The 15,354-nt window shown below is 43.0% G+C and overlaps 1 long non-coding RNA gene across 1 annotated transcript in view; it reads right to left on the bottom strand.

Annotated features, from left to right (window-relative positions):
- LOC144293930 (uncharacterized) overlaps nt 1-14,705 on the bottom strand; it is a 31,205-nt gene extending 16,500 nt beyond the window's left edge. The window contains exon 1 of the long non-coding RNA XR_013361284.1: nt 14,447-14,705. This is a non-coding gene — a long non-coding RNA (uncharacterized LOC144293930). The remainder of the gene's footprint in view (nt 1-14,446) is intronic.
- Between the last annotated feature and the right edge of the window lie 649 nt (nt 14,706-15,354).

Here is a 15,354-nt window from a genome sequence, read left to right as displayed (position 1 = left end):
CTGAACCAATACTATAATTTTACAATCTGTTCTCTTTTCCCAATGTCTCTTTTATTTCATGTTTTGCTTTCTGGGAGATTTGATTCACAATCCTCCACTGAGTTTTTAATTTCTGCTTTCGTATTTTTAAATTCCAAGAATGCTTTTTTATTCGTCAATGTTCATTTTAAGAATAGCAACTTAGTCTTGTTTCATGGTTGCAGCGTCTTGTCTCTCTCTAAGGCATACATTCTCCACAGGAGCTCTATTGGCCCCCAAAGGCACAATAATTGGTTCTTTGCGGGTTGGCAAAAAAAATCTTAGATATTACAGTGCTTTGTAGCCCTTCAAAACTCAACCCTCTCTGACCAAATCACATTCTTCAATATTTAATTTTTCTCATGAGAGAAAATAAAATTGAATTCTGATTTTTCTCCTTAGAGGTGTGATTTAGGTTTTCATGTCCCAGCATAATCTCTATGAATTGATCTGGGTTCTCTAGAAAAACAGAAACCAATTATATAGAGATATATACAAACAGCGTATATCTTGAACAATGCAGGGGTTAGGGGTATCAGTAAAAAATCTGCAATAGCTGGGATCCCTGGGTGGCGCAGCAGTTTGGCGCCTGCCTTTGGCCCAGTGCGCGATCCTGGAGACCCGGGATTGAATCCCACGTCGGGCTCCCGGAGCATGGAGCCTGCTTCTCCCTCTGCCTGTGTCTTTGCCTCTCTCTCTCTCTCAATCTCTATCATAAAAAAAAAAAAAAAAAAAATCTGCAATAGCTTTTGACTCCCCCAAAACTTAACTACTAATAGCTTACTGATGAGCAGAAGCTTTACTGCTAACAAACAAGCGGTTAACACATATTTTGTATGTTCTCTGTACTCTATACTGTATTCTTGCAATAAAGTAAGCTAGAGAAAAGATGTTAAGAAAATCATAAGAGAAAATACATTTTCTCTTTTTACAGCATAGTACTGTGCTGTAAAAAATCTGCATATAAATGAACCCATACAGTTCAAACCCCTTTTGTTTTAGTCTCCACTGTGTGAGGGAGAACACTACTACAAGGAATTGGCCCCCACACTTATGAAGGCTAAGAAGTCTAACTAAGGCCTGCAGTTGGCAAGCTGGAGACTCAAAAGAGCAAATAGCATAGTTCTAGTCTGAGCCCGAGGCCTAAGCAGGGTTGTCAGTGGTTTAAGTTTCAGTCTGAGTGTGAAAGCAGGTTTAAGTTTCAGTCTGAGTGTGAAAGAACAATGTTCCAGGTCAAGACAGTCAGGCAGAGAGAAAGAATTCATCTTAGCCTTTTATTCTCTTCAGACTTTCAACAAACTGGATGAGGCCCACCCACACTGGGGAGGCCAACCGGCTTTACTTAGTCTACTGACTTAAATACTGATCTCATCCAGCAACGGCCTCATGACACACCCAGAAAAAATGCTTATTTTTTTTTTTTAAAGATTTTACTTATTTATTCATAAGAGATACACACACACGCACACACACACACACACACACAGAGGCAGAGACACCAGCAGAGAGAGAAGCAGGCTCCATGCAGGGAGCCTGATGTAGGACTCAACCCTGGGACTCCAGGATCACACCCTGGGCTGAAGCAGGTGCTAAACCCCTGAGCCACCCAGGGATCCCCCAGAAATAATGTTTAACCAGATATCTGGGTACCCTCATGTCCAGTCAAATTGATACATTAAATTAACCATCACAGGGACTCCTGGGTGGCTCGGTTAAGTGTTGGACTCTTGATTTCAGCTCAGGTCCCGATCTCAGGGTGGTGAGATGGAGCCCAGAGTCTGGCTTCAAGCTCAACAGGGAATCTGCTTGAGATTCTCTCTCTCATTCTCCCTCTGCCCTCGCCCCACTCATTCTCTCTTTCTTTAAAATAAATAAATAAAATATTTTTTAAAAAGGAGGGGCGCCTGGGTGGCTCAGTTGGTTAAACGTCTGCCTTTGGCTCAGGTCATGGTCCCAGGGAACTGGGATCAAGCCCCACATCAGGCTTCCTGCTGAGGTGAATCTGCTTCTCCCTCTCCCTACCTGCCATTCCTCCTGCTTGTGCTCTTCTCTCTCTCTCTCTCAAATAAATAAAATATTTTAAAAAGTTTTTTTAAAAATAAAATTAACCATCACACCATTTTCCCCTTTCCTGTTTTGGTCTCTATCTTTATTTTTAAGGGCTTTTCTCAGGTGTGTGGTGATCCTTGGTTTTCCATTTATGTTTTAAAATGGGGAGCTAAAAAGCTTCTGGGAAGTTCTGCGCGTGAGGAGTTGTCAATGTGGGTTCCCCCACGTGGTGATCTGATGAGGCTGTTGCTTCTTATAACCTATAGTTTGCTATCTTTAGGTCTTTCCAGAAAATAATCTTCTAGCCCCTGCCGGGTGGATACCATCTTAGCTACCCGTGATCTGGGAACCAAGTCAGTGTGGAGTGAGGAGAATCTCAACACTTGGTATGTAAGCTTTCACTTAGTCTCCAGGGAAGGTTTTAGTGGAGTAATATTTATAATATAGTACTCCATCCTCAATTTTGACTGATGGTGTCCCCTTATCCAGAGATATTTTAGGCTAGCCTCTAGTCTTGGTCTGGGGTTGGAATCATACAGTTGTCTGGCATGTGGACATGGGGAGGAAGCTTGTGGGTATAAATGCTCCTTAAGGACTTTCAACCAGTCCTTCTATTTTCAATCCTATCTACACTGATACTTCTAGAAATAGCTGGTGTTGCCATATCCTGAGGCACAAAACTTTTGGGAGTTCTCAACTGAGCTGCTTCTTGTCTTTCATCACTACTGGCTTAAGATTCAATTTCTCAAGGCTACTAGGCAGGTTGCCATTCACCCTTCTGCTTTCAAGTCCCCCATCTTTTCATGTCTTTATAACTTTATCCTGTAAAAAATCATTTTGCTGTCATTTTAGTGGAGTTTCCAGAAAAAGCTGAAATACGTGTGTGTATTTCGTCTGCCATCTTTAACCAGAGGGGCTGGGAAGGCAAAAGCAGCACATAGATTGAGGGACAATATGAGGAAGAAAGAGATTGGGATGATTGCCAAACGCAAATGCGCTGAGGATTTGGAGGAATGGAAACAACTTGGGGATGCTGAACTTGGTGGATGTGCTTAGAACTAAAGAAAGGTTAGTTCCAGGCATTCCCCTGGGCAGAGCCCAGGATATTGCTGAAGCAGGGTCAGGCACTATTCAGAGAACTGCTTCAACCTGTGTCCTGAAGTACTTATCAAGGACCTTAGTACTGGCCAGACTTTTTTCCTATTAATGTAATTTATAGGATTCTTGGCCAAGAGAGAAGCTAGCACATCTATAAGGATTTCTTTACAAAGATGTTTATTAGCAGCATTATTTGTAATACTAAATATTAGAAAGAGTCTAAACCAAAGCTCAGCCACAATAACCAATGGATCAAATCCAACCCCCCTTCTATTTTGGTTAGTAAAGTTGACCTGAAGCACAGCCACACCCATGTACACATTGTTTATATTTCCTTTCATGCTATAACAGCAGAGACTATGGCCAGCAAAGCCTAGAATATTTACTAATTGATCCTTTAAGAGAAAGTTTGCTGACCGCTGGTCTAAATAACCAGTAAGAGAATGGATAAGCCAAATAAGGTACATCATACGACAAAATAGAATATAATCAATGAACATGATCTCTAAGAAAAAGTTTGGGTTTTTTTTCAAACTAGTAAAAAATACGCATAACAAAATTTACCATCAACTATTTTTTTTTAATTTGGGGTGGTGGAGGGGCAGAGGGAGAGGAAAAGAGAGAATCCCAAGGAGGCTTCGCACTCACTGCAGAGCCAGATGTGTGGCTCCATCCCACAACCCAAGATCATGACCTGAGCTAAAATCAAGAGTTGGACACCATCTGAACCACCCATTGCCATCAACTTCTTTTTTTGAAGATTTTATTTATTTATTTGACAGAGAGAGAGAGTGGGCACACGCACAAGCAGGGGGAGCAGGAGAGGAAGAAGCAGGATCCCTGATGAGCAAGGAGCCCGACATGGGGCTCGATCCCAGGACACCGGGATTATGACCTGAGCCAAAGGCAGGCGCTTAGCCAATGGAGCCACCCAGGCACCCCACCATCAATTGTTTTTAAGTGTATAGTTTGGTGGTGGTAATTACATTCATATTGTTGTGAAACAGCTTTAGAACATTTGTAAATCTGAAATTCTGTACCCACTAGATAACATTTTCCTTCCCCTCAGCTCTGGTAAGCACCATTATATTTCCTGTTTCTATGAATTTAACTACTTGGATATCTCATTTAAGCAGAATCATATAATTCTTTTTTTTTTTTTGTGACAGGCTTATTTTAATTAGTGTGCTATCCTCAGGGTTCATGCATGATGTAGCATATGACAGGATTTCCTTCCTTCTTAAAGTAGAATAAAATTCCATGTTGTGTATATACCATAGTTTGCTCATCTATTCATCTGTCAGTGGATATTTGGGTTGCTTCTACCCTTCGCTATTATGAATAGTGCTACTATAAATATACATAGGTACATATATATCTTTGAGACCCTGCTTTCTCGTTTGGCTAAATACCCAGAAGTTGGATTACTAGATCGTATGGTAGTTCTATTTTTAATTTTGGAGGCAACATCAATTCTGTTTTCCATAATAGTTGTATAATTTTACAACCCTACCAATTGGAACAAGGGTTCCAATTTCTCCACATTCTCAGCAACACTTGCTATTGTGCATAGTTTTGATAGTAGTATTCTAATGGGTATAAGGTGATATCTCACTGTAGTTTTGATTCACATTGTCCTGATGGTTAATGATATTGAGCATCTTTTTATATAATTATTGGCCATTTGTATATCATCTTTAGAAAAATGCCTATTCCAGTCCTTTGCCATTTTTGTTGTTTGTCATTTGTTCTTGAGTTATAGGAGTTCTTTATATATTCTAGCATCCCCCTTTTGCTAGAATCCTTTCTTGGTTTTACAAAGGCTTGGGTGTTGTAGCTTTCATTTGGTCTCTATAGTTCTCACAGAGATATTCTGGTCCATACATGGAGTTAACTCTGTGTCTCTGTGGGGGGAGGAGAGACTAGGGAGTCTTTCTAGCCTGTCATCTTGCTGATGTGACTGTGATAGGCAAATGTTTTTTACCATTTTAATACAATTTTTATATTTCAATGTTAAGTTTTAAAAAAATTCAAACATAATATTTGTTTTTTACCATTTTAATACAATGTTTATATTTCAACGTTAAGTTTTAAAAAGATTAAGACATAAAATTACACAGTCTGTTCTGAACTATATGAAACTATTCATAGAAAAGGTGCTGGTAAGAAATGTAGCACAATAAAATGTTAATTCTTTTTTGTACTCTCTAAACATTTTACAACAAATATATATACTTTTATAATCAGGAAGGGGAAAGGCAATTAAAAAAAAAAAAACAACACAGTGGTGCCTGGGTGTCTCAGTTGGTTAAGCGTCCAACTCTTGATTTCAGCTCAGGTCATGATCTCAGGGTCACAGGATCGAGCCCAGCATGGGGCCCCTGGCTCATCGCGGAGTGGGCTTGAGACTCTCTCGGTCCCTCTTCCCACTCATGTGTGAATGCTCTCGCTCTCTCAAACAAATAAACAAATAAGATCTTAAAAAAAGAAAATTAGGGGATCCCTGGGTGGCTCAGCGGTTTGGCGTCTGCCTTTGGCCCAGGGCACGATCCTGGAGTCCCAGGATCGAGTCCCATGTCGGGCTCCCGGCATGGAGCCTGCTTCTCCCTCCTCCTGTGTCTCTGCCTCTCTCTCTATGTCTATCATGAATAAATAAATCTTTAAAAAAAATTAGAAGCTCAGAAGTAGACCAGGGGTCATAGGAAAGGAGTAATGTATTCAAGGACCCAAAGAGCAGAAAAATAGTGTTTTGTAGGTGTGTAGAATAGAGTTACAAAAAAGGGAACAGAACAAAGCAAAGAGTAAGATAAAATTAACAGGAAGTACCTATGGGAAGGTTGGGTGGGAAGAAAAGAAATAACTTTCCACGTCAATCAAGATGTCCGAGGAGCTGACCGTGGAATATCCCCAGTAGATGCATACCTTGTACAGGAAGGCTTCCTCCCACTGTGACATGGCCCATACCCTTTATGCATAAGCGTCAATATGAGGCATGGGAACCACAGGGGAAGAGAAAGGGGAAACACCAAGAATTTCAGTCTTTCGTGTAAGAACAATCCAAGGTTGCCCAACTTGAGGGAGTTCCCAAAGCAGGGTGACCAGCCATCCCAGTTTGCCAGGACAGTCCGTCCTGCATCACAGGAAACTCCTTAGTGCCAGGTGAACCTGGGCATTTCTTCCCCTATAAGCCATACTCTATCATGCATGTGCCTGCGGGATATGGATTGAGAATGGATTCACCTTTCTTTTTAATTTTTAAATTTTAATTCCAGTGTAAATCACATACAGTGTTATATTCAAGCATACAATATGGTGACTCAACACTTCTATACATGACTCAGTGCTCATCATGATAACTGTACTCTTAATCCCTATAACTATCAGTTTGTTCTCTATAGTTAAGAGTCTGTTTCTTAGTTTGTCTCTTTCTATTTGCCCATTTGTTTTGTCTCTTGAACTGTACATATTAGTGAAATTATATGGTATTTGTCTTTTTTAAAAGATTTTATTTATTTATTCATGAGAGACACACAGAGAGAGGCAGAGACACGGGCAGAGAGAGAGACAGAGAGGGAGAAGCAGGGTCCATGCAGGGAGCCCGACGTGGGACTTGATCGCGGGTCTCCAGGATCACACCCTGGGCCGAAGGCAGGCACCAAACTGCTGAGCCACCCAGGCATCCCGATATGTCTTTTTTTTTTTTTTTTTAAGATTTTATTTATTTATTCATGAGAAACAGAGGGAGAGGGGGAGAGAGGCAGAGACACAGGCAGAGGGAGAAGCAGGCTCCTTGCAGGGAGCTGGATGTGGGACTCGATCCCAGGTCCCCAGGATCCCCCTGTGCCAAAGGCCCTAAATTGGTCTTTTTCTGACTGATGTATTTCACTTAGCTCCATCCTTTGTAGCTCCATCCATGTTGTTACAACTGGCAAGATCTCTTTCTTTTTATGGCTGAGTAGTATTCCAGTGTGTGTGTGTGTGTGTGTGTGCGCGCATCTGTGTACATATCTTTTTTTTTTTTTTTTAAGATTTTATTTGACAGAGAGAGAGAGAGCACAAATAGGCAGAGCAACAGGCAGAAGGAGAGCAGGGAGCCTGATGCAGGGCTCGATCCCAAGACCCTGGGATCATGACCTGAGCCAAAGGCAGACGCTTAACTGACTAAACACCCAGGTGCCCCATATACTACATCTTAATCCATTCATCTATCAGTGGACACATCTGGGCTGCTTCCAGAATTTGGCTATTGTAAATAAAGCTGCAATACACATAGGGATGCATGTATCCCTTTGAATTAGTGTTTTCATATTTTGGGAGTAAATACCCAGTAGTGTCATTACTGGATCATAGAATAATTCTGTTTTTAACTTTTTGAGGGACCTCCTTACTGTTTTCCACAGTGTCTGCAGCAGTTTGTATCTCTACCAACAGTGCATGAGAGTTCCTTTTTCTCCAGAAACTCATCAACACTTTTTTCTTCCTCTGTTTTTTATTTTAATCATTTTGGCACATAATATCTCATTGTATTTGTGATTTTAATTTCCTTGATAAAGAGTGATTTTGAACATCTTTTGTCTATTGGCCATCTGTATATCTTCTTTGGAAAAATGTTCATGTCTTCTGCCCATTTTTAGTTTTTAAGAATGTTTATTTATTTAAAGATTTATTTATTTGAGAGAGAGAGAGAGAACATGAGTGGGGAAGAGGGTCAGAGGGGGAAGCAGACTCCCTGCTTAGCAGGGGCTCGATCCCAGGACCGAGCCGAAGGTAGACGCTTAACTGACTGAGCCACCCAGGCGCCCCTTTTGCCCATTTTTTTAATTGGAATATTTGGCTTTTTGGTGTTGAGTTGTATAAGTTCTTTATATATTTTGTGATTCATCTTTTATTAGATACTTCTCTGGACAGTTTGGTGGAACCCCATGAATGAATGGGTACTTTTATGAAACATAGAAAACAGTTCTGCTCCGGGCAAATGCAGCTTGACTATAGCCTGGTGCAGTCCCTTTGTGTGGAAGGTGTCTTCTGGCAGACATGGTCCCCAGGGTACACAGCTTGGTCAGCAGAGCCACAGCTGGTTTTTAGGTCCCAGTCTTCTAACCGGTACCTTTGTGCAGTGCACACACCACACAATCATTGGCAGCAGGCCTACCCCTCAGGTTCCAAAGGATTTGTTTTCTGTCCTAGATGTTGCTTATATCAACAATGCCAGAATAAAGAAGACACTTAAAAAAAAAAAAAAGATTTTTGTTTATTTATTCATGAGAGGCACAGAGAGAGAGAGAGGCAGAGACACAGGCAGAGAGAGAAGCCGGCTCCATGCAGGGAGCCCGATGCAGGACTCGATCCTGATGTGGGACTTGATCCCAGGACTCCAGGATCATGCCCTGGGCTGAAGGCGGAGCTAAACCGCTGAGCCACCCGGGCTTCCCAAGAAGACACTTTCTTATTCATCGAACTATGTATTTTTGCCTAGAGACTGTCTGCCATGTGTGTAAAATCCAAAGTAAACCCTGGATCTTTAAAATTTTTCACATGTAAAGACCTGCTAGACACAGATGAAACGAAAGAAAGAAAGAAAGAAAGAAAGAAAGAAAGAAAGAAAGAAAGAAAGAAAGAGAAAAAGACAACTGTGGGGGAGGGAGATATGGTAGCCAAGGATGAGGCTGGAAGTGGAACTCAGCGCTTGGATTCTGCTGCTCCAATTCCAGGGAGGAGAGAGCCTCCACCAGGCACACCCGTGGAGACTACTGTTTCTTTTCAGTAGACCCTTTACTTGTGCTCAGTGCTAGAAAGGTCATCTTTTCAGACGTTCACTACATCTTCAGGATTGCCACAGCCCGCTTCCCTCTCACTCCTCCCTCTGAGTCTCTGATAAAATGTATGTTAGACTTTTAAAATATATTTTCTGGGATGCCTGAGTGGCTCAGAGGTTGAGCGTCTGCCTTTCGCTCAGGGCATGATCCTGGGATCCAGGATCGAATTCCACATCAGGCTCCCTGCATGGAGCCTGCTTCTCCCTCTGCCTATGTCTCTTCCTCTCTCTGTGTATATCTTGTGAATAAATAAAATCTTAAAAAATAAAAATAAATATATTTTCTATGTCACTTCCCTTCTGCCTTTTCCATCTTTTTTTCTTAAACATTTCGAAAAGTTTTGATTTGTTTAAGTAACCTCTATACCCAGTGAGGGGCCCAAACTTATGACCCCAAGATCAAGAGTCACCTGCTCCTCCAACTGAATCAGCCATGTGCCCCTGCATTTTCCATCTTTTTATCTCTTGGAATGATGCTCTGAATAATTTCTTCAGGGCTGTCTTCCAATTCCTTAATTCCATCTTTAGTTGTATTTCTTTTGCTGTTAAACTTATCCATTAAGGTTAGTAGGCATATGTGTATGTATTTTGGTTGTGGCATTTTGTCTCTAGAAGTTCTACTTCGTTCCGGGAAGATTTTATCACTTGCTATAGTTTCCTGTTCCCAAAGATGTCAACAGAGCTGCCTTGTTGATCTACCTCGTTGAATTATTTGAGGCCTATATTGAAAGTATCGTCCTTCAAGAAGTATTTGCATTTGCTTTTGCGGTGTGCGTAGGGGCACTAAGAGTCTCAAAGCACCGTGAACCAAGTTCAAAGATTGCCAAGTCCCTGAGCCAGATTAGTGGCAGTGGCTACCATAGACAGAAATAAACCAGGAAAATGAACACACACATATATTTATGGAAGATGTGAGCACAGGGCTACCTGAGATTGTCACTGGAGACCCAGGCACTAGGATGAACGGAGTATCTTCTAGGCAGAAGCGGCAATCCTGTTGGCAGATGAGCTCCCGGGAAAACACAGACGTGGTGGGAGCCTGACAGAAAGCAGTCAAGACCATCCCAAACTGGAGGCAGAACAGCATCAACAGAGGTGAAATGTTGCCCCCCCCCCAAGTTCTTACCTGATGAATTACAGCTACTAATGAGCCTTCCAAGGGCTCATTGAGCAGAAAAGTCAGTATCCTAATATGATGTCAGAATTTCAGGTGAACTGGCAGATATGTCAGTCCTTGGAAGAAAGACTGCAAGTCAGGGGCAGGTGCTTAGATTTGGGACTTTTTTATTGTTGTCCAAATGCTGTGTCATCTTAGAAGGATCATTTCCTTCTCTGGGCCTTGGTTTTTCCATCTGTGAGCAACAGTTTTATATTTGATCAGTATTTCCCAAATTTTACTTTATTTTTGTAAGGATTTTATTTGAGAGAGAGAGAGGGAGAGCATGCACACAAGCAAGGGGAGTGGTAGGCAGAGCGGGAGGGAGAGGGAGAAGCAGGCTCCTTGCTAGCCAGGGAGTTGGACATGGGGCTCGATCCTAGGACCCCAGGATCATGACCTGAGCCGAAGGCAGATGCTTAACCAACTGAGCCACCCAGGTGCCTCTGTTCTTCAATTTTTAACCCTCACACAAACCCTCTAGGGATCTTGTTAAATTGTGGATTTTGATTCAGTAAGTCTGGGATGGGCTCTGAGAGTCTGTTTCTACCTAACGAGCTCCCAGGTGATTCCCATACTGCTGATCCAGAGGCCCTGACTTTAAGTAGAAACATTGTACACAAACTAACCTCCCTCCTGGTTGGCTCTGGGCAAATAGGCTCCGGTTAAACAAATCCCCTTCTCAAGTGGATAATTTCATCTCATATTTCAGGACAGGGCTCCAGTGTCTCTTCCTTCAGGAAGCCTTCCCTGGGATCTGGGATCTTTGCCTACATTGCCTCTCACCAACAGCCTGGGTGGGGAGCTCTCTTGTGGGCACCCTTGCCCAAAGCACTGTGAGCGTACCTTGGCCACTCTGCGCTGTAATCATGGGCCTGACGTCAACATTCATGTCTCCAGTACTAGCACTCAATATTTGGGTATAAATGAACCGAAGGACAAAGTAAGTTTTAACTGGGTGTAAAGGGATGGGGGTGATTCAGCAGATCCCTGACCAGGGCTCAAAAGGCAGGTGTCTGTTTATTCTCAGAGTTGCAAATATCTACTTGGCTCCTTAATGGTTTGGTTATGGATCAAATAATGCCCAGCTCCTTCCCCCTCCTGGTTCTTGTCTTGAAGCCCTAATCCCCAGGGTGACTGTATTTGAAGCCAGAGCTTTCAAAGAGGTAATTAAGGTTAAATGAGGCCATAAAGGTAGACCCTAATCCAGTAGTGTGGTATCTTTCTAAGAAGAGAAAGACAGACCAGGAGTATGAGCAGAGATAATGAAAGGCATCTGAGGACACAGTGGGAAGGTGGCTGTCTGCAAGCCAGGGTGAGAGGTCTCAGGAGAAGCCAAACTGTCTGCACCTGAACTTGGACTTGCAACCTCCAAGACTGTGAGAAAATGACTGTTGTTCTACCTGCCCAGCCTGTGATACTTTGCTATGGCAGCTGAGCAGACGCCACAGCTCCTAACCTGGGGGAATGGGACCTCCAGGTTCTAGGCTGTTTCTGCTTAACAGAAGACTACTTAACAGTAGCCCCCTCAGGGACTACTCAGCAACCTCTAGCTGTCCCCCTCCCCCAGGCCAGCAGAGAAAAATCCCCTCCAGGCTAGGTAGTTGGTTTTTTTTTTTTTTTTTTTTTAAGATTTTATTTATTTATTCTTGAGAGACACAGAGAGAGAAAGAGGCAGAGACATAGGCAGAGGGAGAAGCAGGCTCCCTGCAGGAAGCCTGAGGTGGGACTCGATCCTAGGTCTCCAGGATCACACCCTGGGCCGAAGGTGGTGCTAAACCGCTGAGCCACCCAGGCTGCCCCAGCTAGGTAGTTTTTATGGAAAGATCAGAGAGGGGCCACCAGATGGAATTGGTGATACCTCAGGGATGCTGATCATTACTGTTACTCAGTGAGACATGTTTAAATTCCAAGACTTGATTTTCAGATCCCACCTTCTTGCCTCACCACTGCCTCTTGGTAGCTATACCCGGATATTGTCTGTGGCCCTTCAGCCTCATTCCTGCCTTTCCACATTCTTCTCTGTGTCTCCGTGGCTGGTGGCCTGGAAACTGCATTTTCCAAACTTCCTTGCCAGCTGGGTCCCGTGTCAGTTAGGTGTTGCTGGTGCAGGGCACTTGTGTGACTTGGTTGGAGGGCAGGAGCAGGGGAGAAGAGCCTCCCCCCTGTTTCCCCCAACCCCGATTGTGACATTCACAGCAGCTGCAGTAGGTGGATGCAGGCTGTGCACTGCTGGGGTCCTGGGGTGAGGGCAACAGTGGTGGCTAGGGTAACTGAGGCCTTCAGCAGCTTTGATAGCAGTTTCAATGACATGAGCAGGTGGGCTTTGGCTTTCTGCTCAGTGGGAGAGACAGTTTTAACAGCAGCAATACTTCAGATGAATGGGTGGCAACAGTTCCTACTCATGGGCTCTGAGACAAAATCGTCCCCTTTGCCTTTGGGTGGCACATATGTCAGAATTTCCTTCCTTGTTAAGGCTGAATAATATTCCATTGTATGTACATATCACATTTTGCTTATCCGTTCATGTGTCAGTGGATACTTGGGCTGCTTCCACGTTTTGGCTGTTGGGAATAATGCTACTATGCACATGGACATGCAGTATCTCTTTGAGACTCTACTTTCATGTATTTTAGATATATACCCAGAAGTGGAATAATATTACAGTTATATTTTCAAATTCTTTGAGGAATCACCATACCGTTTTCCACAGCAGCTGTACCATGTTATGTTCCCACAAACAGTTCTAGTCATTGGTTTCTTTTCTTTTTTAAAGTTTTTGATTTATTGGAGAGAGAGTAGAGTGAGAGAGAGAGCACGGGAGTGGACAGGAGAGGGAGAAGCAGACTCCCTGCTTGAGCAGGGACCCTAATTTGGGGCTTGATCCCAGGACTGTAGGATCATGACCTGAGCTGAAGGTAGATGCTTAACCAATTGAGCCACCCAGGTGCCCCAGGCATTTGTTCCTTAATAACATCACTTTCTCTTCAGGACCATAGAATGGTGTGAATGTGACAAAAGTGGTCTGAATATCAAAGGCTTTGAATGCCAGATAAACACCAAGCATTATACATCATTCACATTTGGTGACTGCTCTTGAATTGTTGAATTGTAGGAACCAAGCTAAGGATGCAGTATCTCCTATCCCCAACTGGGTTCCTGGACATCCTGGGTTCTAATTTTAATCTTTCCAGTACAAGTAGGTAAGTCATACACCTTCATGGACCTCATTTCCCCATCTGTAATATAAAGTGATTGAATTTCAAGGTTGTTAACTATAACTAGTTCTGGAATTGTTTCTGAGATTACCTCTTCAGTAACTATTTTAATGGAATCTTCTAGAGTCAGCAACAACTTAAAAGCCAGAGAAATGATGGAGTAATTGGAGTTCTTTGGCAGGATCTCAAATTGGAGGGCCAAAGATCAGTCAGGCACAGGTGTTGGGTTGATCGGCTTAATATTTTTTAAACTTTTGAATCTGAATTGTTGTAATTACAGATACAGAAGAGCTTAAAATAATAAGGGGCTATTAAATGTAAGGGTGTGGCAGTAAATTTGAAAACATAGAAAAAATAGATTTCTTGAAAAATGCAAAATACCAAAAGTGACACAGGAAAAAGTGGAAGATATAAGTAAATCAATGACTATAGAAGAGATTAGAAAGGTAATGAGATTTGATGTTGAAAAGACATTTGGATGAAATGGCCGCATAGCTGAATCTTATCTAACCTTTGGAACACAGATAATCACAATGTGATTCAAAATCTTGGCTACATGAAGTGTGGTCTATGGCCTAGCAGCATCAGCATCACTGGCAGCTCACTGGAAATGTAGAGTGTCAATCCCCCACAGAGATCTACTAAATGAAGCTCTGTGTCATTTAAGAAGCACTAGGCTAGGGCAGTGTTTCTCAACCTTGTTTGAACATGGGAATTATTTGAGAAGTTTTTAGAAATACTGGTATTTGAATCCCCTCACCAGAAATTGATTTAATTGATCAGGTCCATGGCTTGGGTATCTGCATTTTAAAATACTCCTCATATGATTAATAATCAGAGATTTAACCTGGGCCATAGAGAAACATGAAAGGTGACAAACAACATACCCTCCAAATAGAAAAGAGCTACAGACCAATTTCATCTAGGATTAAAAATAACATTCAGTAATGATAAAACTTGAAAACGCTGAAAATTAAACAGTTGTCCCTCACAAGCTGCCTCACACATGACTAGAGGTTGATTCGATATTAGGAAAGCCACCAATGAATCTGTTCCGTCACTACGTTACAGAGAAAAACCACCATAACATACCACAAACACACTCAGGGTGGGATGCCTTGGGGGCGCTTGATCTCCACTTGGCAGAGGCATCATCTCTCCATATTGTCGCTCACCTGGCTGGCTTTACATGTCTCCCTGACCCCCGGTCCCCACAGGCATGTGACTTTGTGACACATGCTTTGTTGCCAGCTCAGGCCTAGCCCAGACTTGCTGGGGCCACTTTGCCCTGTAGTCCTGGCAAGGCCGAGGCTTAATCGTGTCATTTGGAGGTGAATGACGGAGGTGTTGTCGTCACCTCTTCATTTTTCAACAGGCAGAGCTGGCAGGGGAAAGTACACCGCTTTCTTCATCTGTGGATATCCTGCCTCAGACAAGTTTGCCCTTTCTCAACCCTGAAAGGAGCGGAAGAGAGAAGGCAGGGGCCCACCTCCTGTGCCTGGGAAACGGGATGGGCTTCCTGCCCCCGCACTGTTGCTGGCTTGCGTTCCAGTGCCCTGTGCCCTGTGGCTCACCTGCTTTGCCTTGCATTTCCTTACTTCCTTGACTTAATCATGCCAGTCCCTCCTTCTGGAACCATGAGCCTCTCATAGTTTTTAGTAAATCCCCATTTTGATTAGATACCCAGAGTCCATTTCGCTGCTGCTGAACTATTCCTGAGCAACATCATTACTCTGACCCAAGGGGACTGACTAGGACAGGAATCCAAACCAGTGTTCAGCTGTGATGATGCATGTCACATGTCAGCTGTGATGACAGTGACCAAACAAATCCATTTTCTGGGTGTTGTAGCAGGATTGTGGAGCCTTGGGGTCATCGACAGCTTCCAGATTTGCCAGCTCTTCAGGGTTACTAAGGTTTCAAGGATTCCTAAAGAACTGCTGGGAGCAATTGTGTTGTGCAGGGTCATTGTCACTCAGAGGTTGGGTTCCTGGAAGAGC

The sequence above is a fragment of the Canis aureus genome, chromosome 22, assembly GCF_053574225.1.
Source record: "Canis aureus isolate CA01 chromosome 22, VMU_Caureus_v.1.0, whole genome shotgun sequence".
NCBI lineage: Eukaryota > Metazoa > Chordata > Mammalia > Carnivora > Canidae > Canis > Canis aureus.
This window is presented reverse-complemented; position numbering and strand designations above follow the sequence as displayed.